This window comes from Coffea arabica, chromosome 2c (genome assembly GCF_036785885.1).
Source record: "Coffea arabica cultivar ET-39 chromosome 2c, Coffea Arabica ET-39 HiFi, whole genome shotgun sequence".
Classification (NCBI taxonomy): domain Eukaryota; kingdom Viridiplantae; phylum Streptophyta; class Magnoliopsida; order Gentianales; family Rubiaceae; genus Coffea; species Coffea arabica.
The window spans coordinates 62,642,728-62,661,637 of record NC_092312.1 but is presented as its reverse complement, the minus strand read 5'-3'; the positions used below and the strand labels follow the sequence as shown (position 1 = coordinate 62,661,637).

Here is an 18,910-nt window from a genome sequence, read left to right as displayed (position 1 = left end):
AACATGCCTAATTACTAAGGCTTGTAACTCACTTTATTATCTAAACTAACAAGAGCATATAAAATGTAAAGTAATAGCAATGTAAAACCTATGCAAATGAAAGTAATGAAATTGGAGAAACTCAACTAAACACAAGTGTCCTAGGGTCTATAATCCACTAATAGTTCAAGATTTGGCTTCTTAAATTTTCACTAATCATTCTTGTCCTACTAGAGATTTCACTTCCAAATGTAATCAAGACTTGCTTTCACCAATGAGTTGATTTTTGCCAATAGTAGGCCTTCATACTTTCGTGGTGAAATTACTAATGGTAGTTCATGAAGATCAAGGAGATGCGCAACAAATCCATCTAAGTGCATAGCTACTTTTATGTGTCTACTACTTAGGTTCCACCTAATCCACATCCATCATTGTTAAGAGAAGCTGGAGGCCAAGGCTATTGGAGTAACATCACAGGAGCAACCACAAGAAGTCATGGTTGAGTAGGCAAATAGATGAGTATTAAGGGACTTTGCATTGCCTAGAGGTACTAGCTTAAAACAAGTATTGTGAGACCTATGATAAATGCTTAACCTTCACTCATTATAGTGCAACAATATCAATTTGGAGGTAATGTGACCAAGGACCTTAATACTCACTTAGCTACTTTCTTGGAAATTTGTGATAGAATCAAGCTTAATGGGGTAAGCGATGATGAAATTAGATTTAGATTGTTTCCATTTTCATTAAAAGGCAAGGCCAAAGTTTGGTTGCAATCTCACATACCAATCACTTTCTCAACTTAGAATGATTTGTCACATGCACTTTTGAACAAATATTTTCCACCAAGAAAGATTGTTAAGTTTGGCACAGATATAACGAGTTTTTACCAATAGGAAGGCAAGTCATTTTATGATGCTTGGGAGCAATTTTGGGAGTTGCAATGGAAATGTGCACATCACGAACTAACTGATTGGTTCATTGAACAAACATTTTACAATGGACTAGCATATCCAACTAAAACTCATGTGGATATGCAATGGGAGGAGCTTTCATAGGCAAATTAGGTGATGAAGCACAACAATTAATAGAGGAGATTGCTACAAATAACTATCAATTGGCTAATGTGTGACGCTCCCACTTCTCCCTAAGGCGAACCAAAGGGTATCCGCGAGACGCCTACCCAACTCTCGCCAGGACTCACTACAATCCACAATTCAAGAATACTTCAAATAACTTCAATACATAATTAAAGTACTCCAAAATATCTCACACTTACAATCAATCAGCTCTCAAGCTTAATACAACCCAAAAGAATATTTACTACAACCATCCACTATAATACAACTTTAAATTTTCAAAAGAAAGCTATCTAGTACTATTCACGATCGTTCTTGGTCTCGAACCTTGTTAAGGAAAACAAAATCGTGGAATGAGCTACACAGCCCAGTGAGGTTCCAAGACACTCTAACAGTTCAAATAAATCAAGTAATTGAGCATACTGCGTGTATGGTTCAAGGTTGCACATTGGCATATTAACATGAGACAATAATCATTGTACAAGTAATTTGAGTATATTACAGGTATAGCACATTTGCATGAAACGGTTATCATTATGTAAAATAAACACACATTGAAGGATACGGTGTTCCATTGGAACCATTTCGGTCACTTGCACCTTTTGACTTCCGGTCCCTATGGTACTGTCTGGCTATCACCTTATCCCTCCAGTGGTAATACTCGAGTATACCGAAATGGTGGCCTAGGGTTTCAACCTACCCAACCGAGCTCAGTTCTGACTCGAGTAGGTCAGTAACCAAGGGCAGGCCCCAAGTTTAGCTTAGAACTTACAACATGTACAAGTAATCAAATAACTTAGTGAACGGTAAAAATTTATTCTTTTGGTTGGTCGAGTGAGATAAAGTACATACTCGCCTTAAAATGGTGGACAATTTCATATGAGCAATTATTGGCATCAATTAACACATAAACACGTAGGCAATATTTGATAATTTCATGTGAACATGTAATTTACGATAACCAAATAATCAAGTACCAGGTAATCAAGTAGATAGAAAAACGGTAAGTAATTACGGTAAACGATTAACGGTTGACGGTTAACGGTAGTAATCACGGTTAATTGGTAGACATTAGTCATTTCAATAGGCCGCCATTGGCCGTTTCTCACTTTTACCACTTAAGAGTCGAGAAGGTTCACTCCAACCAACTTATGCAATCATAACATAATTAATCATTTAAACACTTTACGTAAATATACAATTCAAGTATTTCATGTCGCGTAATTCAAGTATACCTTACTTAAATATGCATGAATGTGGTAAATACTTGACATGTAGCATTTAATACTTAATGATCATGGAATAAGCATGTCATAGACTTATTGAAATTACGTACTTCTATATGGAACACTCACCTAGTCAAAACAAGTGAGTAAGCGCTCAACAAGTGTTTAGGTGTCCGCTCCGAATCCCTCTTGAAGGTCCCCTTGAGCGCCTGAACAAATAACCATCAATTATTATACACTATTACTTAGAACCCCTACTTATCAAAGAAAGTTGTACTAGTGTACAATCTAAGGAGAATTCATGAATTGAGCCTTAATTATTTATAATCGAGACTCGGAAGTGGGTTTCAAAAACACAAGAAAAATGTGATTTTCGCCTTTGAAATCAAGTGTAAAACGATCTAGCAATATCAGAGGAAAATGGAGAGTTCGAAACCCTTAATTTCCTTTAAGTTCGAAAATTTCAGATTCGACAAGCAAACTTTGAAAAATCAGATCTCACTCTCTATGAGTCCAAAATTGGAAAACTTGGTACTGTTGGAAACTACTGCCAAAGTACTAAAAGTTTCTAGAAGACACTTTTTCATGATTCCAAACGGAAGGAATTCAAAATTTGTCTCAAAGTTGCTGTTTTGGCTTGCGAGACAGTTTCGGGGTTAGTTTTCGGCAAAGTTTGGAAATTTGGAAAAATTCACACAATGCGAACCAGCCTCTGAAATTTGGAACCCCATTAGAGTTGTAATCCAAGTTTAAAACACAAAAATCAGAACAAGAATCGGAGTTTTGAGCACCAAGATATAGTAGCTCAAAGTTGCTGAAAAATCGAAACTTTTAGGCAATTTTCAGGTTCAAATCACAAACTTTGGGACTTGGGTTAAGCATTGAAATGGACTCGGAATGGCACTAAATTTGGCAGTATTACACTACCATATAAGGAATATTCCTCTATCAAATTTCATGGAAAAATACATACGGGAAGTCGGTTAACAAAGTCACGAAAGTTTCTAAATTTTCAAGGCAAAGCTGCCTTGTGCTACCATTTCCCTTTTCTAAATCATTTGGCTAATGAAATATTTTTAAACATGGTTCATTTGTATAGACAATGTCTAAGTAACATTCAAGATACATTTTCTTAGGTGATTAACACCAAGAATTTCGAAATAACAAGTCCCAAGTCAAGATTGGTCATTTAGCTAAGAGAAAAGGAAAAGTTTTCTAGATTCGAAGAGCAATTTCGGGACATCATTTGCATCAAAATGGTTTTAGAATATCACCAAATTTTGCACAATTAAACTTCCATATGAGGACTACTCCTCTATCAAATTTCATTTGAAAATTCACACGGGAAGGTAGTTAACTAAACCATCAAAATTCAAGAAATTTCCCAAGGCAAAACTGTCTTCTAGCTCTTCTTTCCTTTTTAAACATTTTGTCCAATGCAACCGACCCAAATCTGGTTTATTTGTGAAACAAAGTCCAAGGAACATCTAATATAAAGTTTGGTAGATGTTGGACATCAAAGTTTCCAAAACAACAAGTCCCAAATCAAGCTAGGCCATTTAACTAGCCAAAAGAGGATTTTCAAGCAAAAATCCAAGTCTGTAATTTGGCCATATCTCACTCAATTCAACTTGGAATTGAGCGTAGTTGATGGCGTTTAAAACTAGATTCATAAAGCTACAAGTTCTCAGAAGAAATCATTTTTAAAATCTGTCCACAACTAACTCATATTTGAGCATCAATTTGTAGTTCATGTTCTGCCATGTAGTGAACCAATGAAACAGGACAGCAAACTTCAAATGAATGGTTTGGGCTCACACAAGTGGAACCAGGATGTGCATTTTATACCAATAGAAATCTGGGAATGTCTAGTTTCTAATGCCACAAATGGCACTCGATTTCGACATCGGAGTAAAAAGTTATAGCCGAAACAACAGGACTGCCTGGGCAATCCGGGAAAATTTTCCAGTTCTGCCATACTTTGGAAATCAACACATTTGACCAACCAAATCATGTTATTTTTCAACGAAACTTTCTACACTATCCATATAACATGTATACATCATAAACAAGCCATTAGAACCTCAAAATTTTGCACCAAAGTGCACGAACAAGGCAGGGGTAAAATGGTCACTTTTGCTCATTTCACCATCCTTGAGTTTCTATCAACAACCCAACATTATTTCAGTAATATAAGCACTAAACCAACATTAATTTCATCATCAATCACCAAGTCAGTCCATCCAACCAAAGTGAGAGTTCATAGAGCCCACACAACAATTTTTCCAACATAAACAATCTACCCATAAGCATGTATAAGCCTAGATGTGCAATACTACTTCTATAAAGTAAGATTTGAAGGGTTGATCGTCCTTTACCTCTCTTGATGAACTAGGGCAGAATTTTTTGTCCAATGAATGCCCAAGAAAACCGTGGTAAGCAGCCCTCTTTCTTAGCTTGATGTAATCTCCAAGTGATTAGCTAAGAGTAGTTGAAATTTGAAGTGAAATGGAGAAGATTTGGTGAAGGAATTAGGATGGAATTGGAGTTGTTTTTCTCCTTTGTTGGTTCGGCTGTTGGGAGTGAGGAGAGAGAGGGAAAATCTGATGGAGCTTGCTTCTTGAAGGTAGCTTAATGGTTAAGTATTGGGTGCATAAAGTCAACCGCAATTAGTGCGCGTACGCGTGCGTTTTGTGCTCGATTCCTCTTAAGTTTGTTACACTAGTGCACTAAACCTCTAATGCACTTACATTCATATAAATATTATTCACTCTTAATTGTTCCAAAATAAGGGTCTAAAGTCCCTCAATTAAATCGCGGGTGTGAAAACGCATATTTTCAATTTAAGCGCAATAAAGTGAAATCTCCAAGAAACTCTTATAACGATGGTACTAATAACTATCACTTGAATATTTAAGCATAAAAATACCTATTTTAAGACCATTGTGTAAGTCTCCAATTTTCCAAACTCTCTATATCCTCAAACCGATCACTGTCACCAAACGCGTATTCACTATTTTTACTAAACGAGCTTCCAAAAATTAATTTTCGTAACAAGTCATTTTAAAAATACATGTAAATCATAGTTCCATGTAATTGGGTCTAAAAATGTTAGAAAATAATATTCGGGGCAAACAGGCAATTAAATATTTAAATAAGCTCGTAACAGGAGTTTAAAATAAATACATTTTTACGAGTCCTCACGACTTTTCTTAATCTACTATTGATCATTCTTATTTTTCCAAAATTAATACACTCTCAATTCCAATATAGTCTCGAAAAACGTATGCTCGTTGTTCCGAACTAAACAAGTTTTCAAAAAGTAACTTTTCTAACAAAACGCTTTAAAAACATAAAAGAGGCGTTTTTCCATATAAATGGATTTTAAATGGTCGAATTAAATAATTAATTAAGCCAGTAAAATAAAATAAAATAAGAAAATTTTCGAGTCCTCACATAATGAGTGAGGTAATGCTAAGAAACTTGTAGGTATGTTTGAGATTGATAGCTTGAATATGTTGAATGCCAAAATGGACAATGTGGTAAAAATGCTTAATAGGCAAGTTGGTTCTAGTCTTGACCTAAATGTCAATGTTACATGTTGTACTATGTGTAGAGGTGATCATGATGATTCCATTTGTGCAAGTATTGAGCACGTACAATATCTAAATAGTTGTAGCCATTAGTCCTAATACAATCCATATTTCAATACTTACCACCTGGGGTATAAGTAAACCATCTAAACTTTAGATAGAAAGAACAAGGAACTAGCCAAAATCGATCAATCCACCTAGCTTTCACTCAAGATTGGCACTTGTGGAGACCGACCAAACCTACTTGAGAGTTGGCTATTGAGTGACTAGCTAATGTGTTCAATGACAAGATCAACAAACTAGCTCATGCCACTACACAAAGGTTTAAATAATTTGAGGGGAGGATGGACCAAATTACTAACATGTATAGGAATGTTAAGGTCCAATTTCGACAAATAGCTAATGCCATCAACAATAGGAACCAAGGAGAGTTACCTAGCAAAATCAATGTCAATCCTAGAGATCATGTTAAGGTTATTAGCTTCTGTAATGGTTGGCAGTTGAATGACACTTTGATTGATGAGCATGGAGAAGAAAGTCAGAAGGAAGAAAATAATAAGGTGAGCAAGAATGTACGGGTGAGTAAGGGGGAAAAGGTTAAGGAAAAGAAAGTTACAGGTGAATCGTCAACCTCTGAGACAGTTCCTATTTCGCCACTAGTGCTATTCCCTCAAAGGTTCAACGAAAACAAGTTGACAAGGACTCTGAGAATCTGTTAAGATTTTTAAGCAATTGCCCATTAACATTCTTTTTGCTGATGCTATCTAGTGGGTTCATCATATGCTAAGTTCTTGAAAGAAATCATGAGAAGGAAAAGGAAGCTTGAAGACTAGGAGACAATTGTATTGACAAAGGAATGTAGTGCCATCTTTCAAAACAAATTGTCACCAAAGTTGAAGGATCCAGGTAGTTTTTCTAAACCTTGCACTTGTCGTGCCCTATTTTTGAAAAAATAAAATTACGGGCTATAAAAATGAATTTTTGATTAATTTTGACTGAAAATGAGTTTTTGAAAAATAAAAGAAAAAGAGGGCCAAAAATGGGATTTAAAAAGTGCGACGATTTTGATCCAAAATAATAGTCTAAAAAAGGGTTTTTTTAGGAAAAATAGGAGTCGCCACTTGGTATTGAGTTAAGGTGTACCAAGTCACCCAAAAATATGTTTTTTAATAAAAAATAAACAAAACCCTTTTCAGACGACTTCAAGTTTTCGAAAAATAAGAGAAAAGAGTTCGGGAGTCACGGTTGAAGAAAGGAAAGGCAAAAATTTGATTTAAGACACCCTTTCAACCTGGCTAAAATTAGTTGCGCGATTTAGTCGAAAATTTTCTTAATTTAACCTATAAAACTTATCACATTTGGATGTTACTATATGGATGCAAATCTAGACCTAATGGATAGCAGGAAGGTCAACATATCTCTTCAAAGTTTAATTGGTGCAAATCACATTAATTGTGATGCCCAAAAGCGATTCTTAGAAAAGGTCACGAATATGCAAAAACGAGATTCAAAGAAAAGAAAAATTATAATATATAAATATATGTGACCTAAAAGAAAGGAATGTAACATAATGGGTACGAGGGATTAAGATTCGTGACTCAGTTTTCTTTTTATAGAGGGGTTACGAGCGTGCTAAGACTAAGAAGCCATACTCGTCCATTTCCCATATTTGAAGGGTGACTCGCCTAATCTAGTCAAACAAATGAGCTAACTTATTTCTAATTTCCTAAATGAGATGCGAATCTAAATGTCGTGTTTCACACATAGGGATAAGGGATATACATATAGAGGAAATATCAAGTAAAATGGAAAAAATCCTAAAAAGTAGAAAATATGCATGAAATGTAGTGATCGTTACGCAAACATGGTCTAGCACGTGGACAGTCCCTAAGGGTCCAGCATTGGACTAACTCATGTCTATAAGTTCTCACTAGCGTTGGACTAGCGAGAAATCGAGAAAATGGGCCACAACTAGTGTTGGACTAATGTGATGACGTCATGCATTTATTATAACATAAGGAATCATATAAACATAATTAAAACAAGTAAACACGTAAGCACATAGCACGTAAGCATAATATCTAAATGCAAATCTCCTAAGAAAGCGAGTAAAATACATAAGTACATAAGCATGCAAGCACACAAGCAAATAGACACACATGAGGACCTAACTATTATATTTGGGACCCTAACTACAATCTAAAGTGGGGAATTCTAAAAAATAATAACCTAACTATTACATTTATTTAACTAAATACATTTTTAAGAAAGATTAAAACCTATCTATTACATAGGCTAGCTAAATACATGTCTTTAGCACCTGTCTATTACACCTTTCCATTTTGATGCCTTTCAAATAATCATCAAAAAGTAAATAAAACAAATGAAACTTAAAAATGAATAAGAATGACTAATTAAAAAAAACACTCAAAATGTGCAATTAAACACATTGGAGCACATAAAAGAGTTTAAAATAATCAAAGAGGTATCCTCCCTTGAAGTGGTGATTAAATGGGGGTTAAATTTGCCATATTTATGCTCCAAAATAAACAAAATGATCAAGGCACCAATTTAATTATAAAGAAATGAAAATAATCATGAAATATACGAATTAAAGCACTTAAATGAAGTATAATTAATAGTTAAAGAAGAAAGAAAACTTGTATTTAAGAAATCAAAACCATTAGGTACCTAATTGTAAAAACTAAGAAAGTTTTTAGGATTAAATTATAATTATTACAAAGATTAGGGATCAAATTTAAAGAAAAATAAAGTTTAGGAACCCAATTACAATTAAATTAGGGATCTAAATGAAAAAAATCTAAAGTTTTTAGAGCCACAAAATAATTACTAAAAATGTTAGGGACTGACTTGCAATTATCGTCACCAGGTCACTTAAGGAATTGGACCACTAGACCATCCTCAACATTTCTTTGGGTAAAAAGCCATTTGGCCCAATCGAAAGTCCAAGGTAAAAGGAGCGGGTTTAGTCCATCATTTGACCGAAAATAATCCAACAAAACGGATGGGTTTTAACCCTACATCCCAAGTCAAAAACCCAAAAAAATTAACTCAAACCCACTCACTTAAAACTCAAACAAAATAACCTTTTAACCCAAATCACCTATTTCACTAAAACCCAACATGATAAAAAAAAAAAGCAGCTAAAATTATTAAACCCTAATTATATCCTAAAACCAGAAAATAAGTTGCTCAAGAGACAGATTTAAACATGCAAAAAATGATTAAGACAAAATAGGGGGAAAATTGATTCAATTGCAGAAGTGTTTGGGCTGTAGTGGAATTAGGCCAAAGTTGTGGGGTCAAAATGCAATGTTTGGAAAAAAAAATGTCAGCAATCGAAGCCACCATCTTCTTCGCTGGTTTCTTATTCTTTCTCCTGCGACTCTTCTGGGTTTGTCAAACATAGCAAAGAGTGACACAAATGTTGCATCATAAAAGGAAAACAGTCAAGACCTGAACAAATCAAGTCAAATTCTTTCCCAAACTCTTAGCAAACATCACCAAAAACATTAACAAAGTTTCATAACCTCCAATTGAAGACAGCAACTTCTAAAAAATGAAACAGGAAGAAAGATACTGAAGTAGCAGATTTTTTAGCCTCTTTTGGGAACAAATCTGAGTGTATATAACAAGAATAAGGTGACTTAAGTTACCTTAATCGTCTTATAGAGCTAAATGAAGAGGAGGATTTGACGACAACACTCCCCCGAACGAAAAATTGAAGCTGCGAAATTCTGCCGAAGAACGTCCAGGAGCTGACTATGGGTGAATTTTGGGCAGAAATTTCGACTATTTAGAGAGGTTTTTTCGTGAAGAAAACTGAACCAAAATTACACCTCTACAAGTGTAGATGGTGTATATTAAAATAAACTCCCAAAAGACCTGGATTCGACATCAAATTTTGATCACGAATTTGCCTTCTCCCCAACCCTGGCTTAACTTTTTTTTTCAGATTTTCTGCCAGGTAAGCAGGTTCGAGCTTCGATTTTAGAGGTGTCTAGACGTTTTTTGCAAGAGGTATCTAAAAAAAAATTTCTCTTTTCACGTCCTAGTTTACGTGGAAACTGAAATCTTATCGAATGAAGCTGCGATAAAAGAGATAATTGAGTTCCAAAATGGCTGAAAATCAGCTCTTTTCTGCGAAAATTCTGCAGAAATTTTTCCTTTTTTTTTTTTTCTCTTTTTCTCTCTTTTTTCTCTCTCTATCTACTCTTCCGCAGCCTCCCTCTTGTCCTCTTGTTCTTTCTTACGTTTTGGAGCCTTTTATAGGCACAAAACCCTCAACCCTAGCATCTAAGGTGCAGGTTTGCTGCCTTTTTTTTGTTGGCCATTGTAAGCCATTAGATGGCTTTTAATCTGGATTTTCTTGATGATTCATGCTGACGAAGTGTCCTCTTGTACTAAAGGGCTGGAAAGGAAGGAAAAATGCAAAAGAAAACGAGTGAAAATTGGACAAATGGCCAGCTGCAAATTTTGGTATTATTCATCCATGGCTTCTGGTACGAAGCCATGGAAAGGATTGGCGCGCGTGCATTGGGTTGCCCTTTTCCTCTTTTTTTTTTTTTTCTATAATGCAAAAGCTGATTTTGATTGATTTTTTTTTTGCTTTTTTTTCTTTCTTTTCTTTTCTTTTCCGATTTTTCTACAATGATTTTTCTCAAGACATAGAAATGAAACAAAAATAAAAATAAAATTTAACTAAAAATGAACAAAAAATAGAAATAAAATGAAGAAAATTTTGTTAAATTTTGGTGTCTACAACTTGTCCCTCTTTGTCTGGATTTCTAAGAAATTCAAGACAAAGACGTAGACACCAAATTATTCACTTGTCTGGCTTAGCTGCGATTGAAACAATTAGCAAAACTTAATTAATCAGAAAAATTTAAACCTAGAAAATAAAAGGAATGGTGGGATAACCCAAACTTAACAAAATAAACGATCGGTGGGATAAAACTCAAACCCGATACGGTTGGTGGGATAAAACTCGAATCTAAGAAAATAAAGGGTTAGTGAGATAAAATCCGAGCCTGCCGAGGTTTGTGAGATAAAACCCAAATCCAACAAAATAAAAACGGTTAGTGTGATAAAACCCAAGCCTGTCGAGGTTGATGGAATAAAATCAGTCAGCGGAATAAAACCCAAACCCGCCAAGGTTGGTGGAATAAAACTCAAACCCAACAAAATAAAAACGGTCAGTGGGATAAAATCCAAACCCGCCGAGGTTGGTGGGATAAAACCCAAACCCAACAAAATAAAAACGGTCAATGGGATAAGACCCGAGCCTGCCGAGGTTGGTAGGATAAGATCCAAACCCAACAAAATAAAAATGGTCGAAATAGGTTTTGAAATTCTTCTTTTTTCTTTTTCTTTCTTTTTTATTTTCTAAATTGCCCCAGCGTAGGGTTTGTTGTTTTTTTTCCTCTCTTTTTTTTCTTGATTGACCTTCGAATTCACAGTATTCTGACTTGCGCTTCTTCGTCGATTTCAGCCATAAATATTTGCGCAGAGGGGGGTTTATCAAAGTACAACATGCACTTGAGTTTTGACAAAAAAAATCCTCTCTTTATTCTGAAAGATGATGCATTTACTATTCTTGAAAGGAATGGTCTTATCAAAAATCGAATTTTGAGCAATAGATTTGAAAGTATATTACTTGACTCTTGGGAGAAATCTCGAAAACGTACCCCAATTTTGGACCCATTTGGTGAAATCTCACAAATGTATTATAAAAATTTGCCCCAGTTTGAGCCTATCTTGCGAAATCTTACAAATATATTATAAAATGTTGCCCCAGTGTGAATCTATTTAGTTGCAAAAATTTTATTCGGATGGCTATCCATCTATTTGGACAAAACAAGAAAAATTGTGTTTCCTAAAATTTAGAGAATGATCACATACTAACATGCAATGTGAATAGAAATTGCATTTTTCAAATGTAAAAGTTTAAATTCTTGCAGAAGATTTCATGATGAATCTCTTAAAACAAGACCAAATTGCAACAGATTTCTTCATCACTTTAGCCCATGTGCTTAGGGGGGAAGGAACACTTTTCTTATTAGCTCATCCTTTAGGACCAATCAAGTAGTGTTATTCATGATTTTGAGGTGGCTAAGGGAAATGGCATGTCTGGATTTGCCTTGCTTTTTATGCCTAGATTGTGTCTAACCTATTCAATATCACATCTTGGTGAAAGCGAATAGTTTGTCACTCTTATTTCTTAAGAAAACTCAATCAACATTTAAGCTCTATAGGTTTGTAATGTATGGGTAGAAACGATAGCTAAACATATGGAAGCAGGTTATGTTATGATCACGAATGATTGGTAGATTCTTTAGAAGCATGATCCTTAGTTCGAATTGTCAAGAAAGATAAGTCAGCGATGGACTTTATGAGCTCGTAATGTGGCTTAAAAGCGATAGTTAAAGAAATAAGATTTTCAAGACTATTGCACTTGAGATCGCATTCCTCCCAAAAATTGCCCCAATTTTGGAGTTAAAGATCTTGGACTTCATTTTGACTTTTATCATCAACCACTAGAGGGAATTTAGCATTAGATGTCTTTGCATTTTTCTCTTTTTCTTTTTTTTTTTCCTTTTTTTCTTCTTTTTTTTATTTTTCTAATATCGAAATTTTAAATATTAATGATAAATTTGAAAATCCCCTAACTTTTAGAGAATATGTGCCCCCTCTCTTTCCAATATTGAAGTCCAAATATCAATGATAGAATCAAGTTCCCCCAACTTGTAATTTTTCTCTCTTCTTTTTACTTTTAGCATTTTTGCTATTCTCAAATCTCCTTCCCCAATGTGAGGTGCGATCATAAATGTTTTTAAAACGAACCACCAATTTAAACTCAAATGAGGGTGCAAGAGATAAACAGTGTTTAGATTGGAGAAACGATGACCAAAGCATCATTCTTACGTTACGTGACAATCAAAGCAAAGAATAACTCATTGAGAATCCATTCCCTTTTGATAATTGAAAATTTTTTCCATGTAGGGTTACGATCACTAAGGCTTTTATTTGAAATGAATTTAAAGGCTCAAATAGGAGAACAAATGGTAAAATCTGTATAGATAGAGAAACGAACGCCTAAAATATCATTCCAAATTTTCAAAACAAACAAGAGTAATATATATTTTTGTTTTCACTTAGATGTGAATTGAATCCGATTAGACCTAGTGGGTATTTTCAAAATAAAGATTGCCTCACTCTGAAGTTTGTCAACTAATGTGACTGACTTTGAAGGCTTGATGGAAGTGGCAAAATATGAATTGTAAAGAATGAAAGGGGAAAAGGTATCTAGTTGTTCTTTTGAGACAAATCCTCATGTTTGAGTGATCTCTTTTGATTTCGAATGCTCTCATTGAATAGTTTGGACCACTAATCTAGTGTATGCAAAGATTTTAGAAAATTAAACATACGTGAATTTTCAGGCAAGAGGTTGAAAAATCTCAGTTTATCTTATTTCTTAAAGTTCATCATGAAATCTCCCAATGAGCAAATAAAGAATGAATTGAATATGAATATCTACAAAACAATAATTGTTTAAATGAAAAACTTTATTGTTGTAAATGTTTGAAACGAAATTTTTTTTTGAACACTAAATCATGAAATCTCTTAAATGCTTTAAACTAGCACTTCCAGATGGATTCTTCAAATTTACATTGTAGGATCTGCCCAAGAATTAAATAATACTTGTAATTTTCAAGATTTATTAGACAAAAATCATTATCAGATATAGAAAAATATTTTCACCTTATTGAAACATCTTTTGTAAATGCAGGGGAGGGGGGAAAATGAAAGAAAAATACCCAGAGTTAGTAAGCAAAATTGTAAAATCAGTATACATGTCCTATGGGGAAGCCCTTTTATGCCAAGGGTTGGTCTAGAATGAAAATGCAATCCTCTAAGGTAGACACCATATAATACCTGATGAATCCGATCAACTTATTGATATTCGAGTGAAAAACAATTTGAAAAATTTGGCTAATTGGAGTGACAAGAGACATTTGCCCTAACAAAATGAGGACAAAGTCCGAATGGATTGATTATTTTGATTTACACATAAAATAATGTTGAAAAATCAATTTAGTGTGAAAGAACCTACTTTTGAAAAGATTGCAATATCTCGACTAGGTTTTCAGTGAACGATAGATTGAAACCCTAAAAAAGAATAAACTAGTCAAATATATTGGATGTGATTGATGATTTATTCAAAAATTGACTGGATTGCCCTAAAAATGGAAAACTTGATCAAATGGATTGAATGAAATTGATGGTTTATTCAAAAGTGAAAAAATTAGTTGAATGGATTGGATGGAATTGATGATTTATTCAAAAATTGAGTGGATGCCCTGAAATCAATAAACTGGTAAAATGGATTGGATGGAATTGACGGTTTATTCGAAAATCGACTGAATTGTCCATCCATTGGTAGTCTCAAAATTTTACAAATTTCGTTGCGATGCATTAGTCTATGAGTTTTCTATGCCAGCTTTTGGGGTTAAATTTGGGATTAGATTTAATTAACTAATTTCAAAAGTCTGATAAAAAAATAACTTGATTAGTTTTTAAATAACCTAATTCACCCCGCTCTTAGGTTGTCTTCGATCCTTACATTTTGTTATGTGCATTCACTTGATAGATTACACTTAACTTATAAATGAATTAATGAATGTCTATTAGAAAAAAAAATTGTATTTATTGATTTGGCTTACATGTAGCAATTCAAACAACTGCTGTCTAAAACATTCGTGGTCTACAGATACAATGGATATGTGACGCAAGCAGGGAACTAAACTAGATATAAAAGTCTAAGATAAAATTTAATTTAGAGTTAGTGAACATCAAGAATGAATTTTCCTCATTCTAACATTACACATGACGCATTTTTCAAAAACAAAAAATTATACTTGACACGTTTTTAGCTGCATGAGGCTTTGTTCTTAAAAAAAAAAAATTATTTGCCCTCATAGTTTAATTTACAATTTTTCAGGTAACAAAATTGTATCATTTGAATTCTCCCACTCCAAATTTTTTTGTTCACGAAGCCATCTTATGCTCATTTTTCTGCACTTAATGCAAGGATATTCTAAAAGAGATACAGACCACAACCCACACATAGTATAAAAAATGCATATTTTGTGAAAAGTGTTTCAAATTATATAAACATTACTGGTATTTTGATGAAAAATTGGAGATCTACTAGTCTTTTGGCTCACACAATGTGCGAGTTTGCCCAAATGAGATTCCACATGCAAGAAGAGGATTTTAAATAGGGTAAATTACACTTTACCCCCTATGATTTAGTATTTTATTATATAATCTCTTTATGGTTTCAAAAGTTATACGTAACCCCGCTATAGTTTGAATTAAAATGTAACGGAGTCAACTAAAATGTCAAAAATGCCTCTATATAAAGTTAAAAAATTATTTATTAATCACAGAGAGGTTATGTATATATATTGAAAATCATAAGGGAGTTAAATGGTAAAATACTAAATCATAAGAGAGTTATATAATAAAATCATACCGGGTTAGAGTGATACATATTATGTTTATATATTTTGGTTACCTAAGCCATTTTAGTTTTTAAACAAGGATAATTTTGACATTTTCATATGTATAAATATTGAAAATCGTAAGGGAGTTATATGGTAAAATACAAAACCGTAAGGGGGTTATATAATAAAATATAAAATCATATGCGGTTAGAGTGTTATACATATTATGTTTATATATTTTGGTTACTTAAGTTATTTTAGTTTTTAAACAAGGATAATTTTGACGTTTTCATAGATTCCGTTACGAATGATCATTTTCGTCACTTTGACACTTTAATCGAAACTATTAGGGGGTTATATATAATTTTTAAATCTAGAGGGGGCTATGTAAAAATTAGCTATACTACAGAGGAGTAAAGTGTAATTTTTCCCTTTTAAATATGAGTGAAGGTTGTGTCATTAATGTAATCGTGCATGTGTATAAAGCTGATAGAAATTAATCTCTAAAAACCCGGAAAGCACTATTAGACTTTTCTCCAAAAGTGCATGGAGAAAAAAATTTTCCTACCAAACTAAAAAAAAATTGGAAACGCCTAACTAATAAAAAAGTTTGATAGGTATATTCCTTTTTTTTTTCCACAAATTCTAAATCTAGGATAGTTGTTTGGCCTTCTAAATGATTTAAGAATCATATTGTTTATAGAGATTCATTAGCACCGCAACAGGAATAAAATCATCCATAGAAAATCCAACGTAAACTCTAAGGGTGCGTTTGATAAAGTTGAAGTTTTAAAACTAAAATTTAAAACTTGAATTTATTAAGTTATTAAATTATTAAGTATTAAATCTAATATAATTGAGTACATATCACATTCAGTGATAAGTGAATATTTTATTACTTATTTTGCGTAGAAAATTTAGCACCACTTAATCAATTGAGATGTACAATTTTTTATTATCAAGCGCGTCTGAATATGTTAAAATTTAAATCTATTAAGTTTAAGTGCTGAATTGAGTTATCAAATAGAGCCTAAATGTAAATAACCAATTAAATACGACTAGAAGTGAAGCAATGCATTTGTAAAATTTAAAGTTTGAGGACATATGCAATTTAAAACCACACTATGGATAATATTTTTTATTTAAAAAAAGATAATATATTTTTCAAATTGAAAGATGATTAAAGTAAAGAAAACCAAAAACTTTATGGATAGAGAGAAACTATTACAATCATGCGCTCATAATAATTAGAATTTGCATAAAAAAATAAACTGATTTTCATGACATGTTTAAACAACAAATACCAATATGAGAATTTTTAAAATTAAGGAAGTAGGTGATTATTTAAAAAGGTGAGTGTGTCATTTAGAATAAAATTTTCTTAAAGAGCAAAACACCAATTTAATTCCTAAACTACTTTGCTAAAGTCGAAATAATCCCTAAACTATATTATGAGTCATCTTAGTCTCTCATCTATTTGTACGAAGTTGAAATAGTCTTAAAAATTTATTATGAGCTAATTTAGTCCCTCAACTATTTAACTTAAATTGAAATAGTCCTTCACCTTTATTTACATGGCCAGTTTGGACCTTGTTGGTTCATCCACCCAATTTATCAAACCTTCTGCACTCACAAATAGGGCAAAATAAGAATTCAATCATTGCCCTTATCAAAACAATAAAAAACAAATATTTATAAAAAATTAAAAACAAAATTGAATCATATAGAGAACAAAAAAAATTTATAGAGCTTCTTTTGGAATTAAAAAATGGAGCCGATGCCTAAAATTTCACATGGATCCAATTTTTTGGCGAATATCAGTTTTTCTTTATTTTAATAAGAACCATGGTTAGATTTCCTATTATGCCGGTGGTTGTCGATGCCAAAAGTTGATAAATTGGACAATTAGCTAAATAAAGACCAAATTGATCATGTAAACATGGATGAGAGACTATTTTGGCTTAAGCAAAATAGTCGTAGGACTAAATTAGATCATAATAAAGTTCAAGAACTATTTCAACTTTGTAAAAATAGGGGAGGGACTAAATTGACTCATAAAAAAGTCTAGGAACTATTTTGACTTTAATAAAATAGTTTAGGGACTAAATTGATAATTTGTTTTCCAATAAATCAAGCTATGCACTCAAAAAGTCTAAACGGTCACAATCACAGCCCGATTTCCATTCATCATCTTCAAAGTTCGAAACCATAAATCTCTTCTTTCCTTTTCTTTTGTTCCCAAAATGCCCCTAAACTCTCCCTCCAATTACAACTCCCTTCCCACCTCCAGCTCCGCCTCCGCCGGGAAATCCTCACTCCCACCACCCCGGCTTCCTCCGGCACCACCGCCACAAACCCTTTTCACCCGTGCCAGAGCCCAGATCGCCACATTTCGCCCATGGAAAGAGCTCCTAGACCTTTCCTCCTTCTCCCTCCCTTACAGCTACGCCGAGATAATGTCGCGGGTCCGGCGAAATCTCAACTATTTTCGGATGAATTACGCCTTGGTAATGCTCTTTATTCTCTTCTGCAGCCTAATTTACCACCCCTTTTCGATGATAATCTTCTTGGCCATTTTCGTTGCTTGGTTATTCTTGTACTTCTTTCGGGACGATCCAGTTATGGTGTTTGGAAGAGTTGTCGATGATCGCATTGTCATGATTATATTGAGCTTGGTTACTGTTTTTGCTCTTGTTTTTACCCATGTTGGATTGAATGTGTTGGTTGCTTTGATTGTTGGAGTTGTGATTGTGGGCTTACATGCCACTTTTAGGGGCGTTGAGGACTTGTTTTTGGATGAAAACGAGGCAGCCGAAGGTGGGTTGCTTTCGGTTGTTGCAGGGGAGCAAAGGCCATTGCGGCAGAATTATTATTAGTTTTGATGGGAATGGGCAAGTTTTGGATGAGTATTTTGGGAATACAGGCTAAGTTCTTCCGCGAATTTGTACGATTGTAAAGTGGAATCAGCGCGGGAATAGCTTTCCGAGGAATTTCGTTTTTTGCGGTTTGATAGAGCGAAGGAGGCTCTGGTCGAAAGTTATTGAAGATTTGTCATTTGGCTTTTTTATTTGGAAGTTGCAATATGGAGGAGCTAAATTATAGTGGGTGTTCAGAACTTTGTATTAGCAAGAGAGCAAGGTGAATGTTCATGAGCTTTGTCGGATCTCAGAGAATGCGTTTTTGATTTTATCTTTAGTTCTTGAGTGTGCTTACAGCTTTCTTATTTTGCTGTTGGTAAGTGGGAGGTAGCCATGTATCTTTTTTGTTCCTTGGAGCTTCATGGATTGGAATTTGACATACGGGAGAAATGCTTGTTTTCTTTTGTTCTTTCATGTGTCTGTGGCCCTTTTCTAATGGCACGGTTTCTTATAGTAGAAATTTAGGTTGCTTCACCTCATGTATTGTTCTGAAGTAATGCTCACAAACATGAAGTTTGCTAGTGTGACGTACAAAAGCATATGGGAGTTTGCATCATTTTGTGATTTGATTAATTTGCTCTCTCT

At 33.8% G+C, this 18,910-nt stretch overlaps 1 long non-coding RNA gene and 1 other non-coding gene across 2 annotated transcripts; one reads left to right on the top strand and one right to left on the bottom strand.

Moving 5' to 3' along the window:
- Positions 1-1,234: 1,234 nt before the first annotated feature.
- On the bottom strand, positions 1,235-10,170 carry LOC140035373 (uncharacterized). The gene is made up of 2 exons (XR_011839522.1): positions 9,555-10,170; positions 1,235-2,493 (listed from the first exon to the last, which is right to left on the bottom strand). It is a non-coding gene; the product is annotated as an uncharacterized lncRNA (long non-coding RNA).
- A 7,603-nt stretch (positions 10,171-17,773) lies between these two features.
- On the top strand, positions 17,774-18,898 carry LOC113727415 (uncharacterized). Its single transcript, XR_011839521.1, has 2 exons — positions 17,774-17,914; positions 18,181-18,898. It is a non-coding gene; the product is annotated as an uncharacterized protein (transcript).
- The last annotated feature ends 12 nt before the right edge of the window (positions 18,899-18,910 follow it).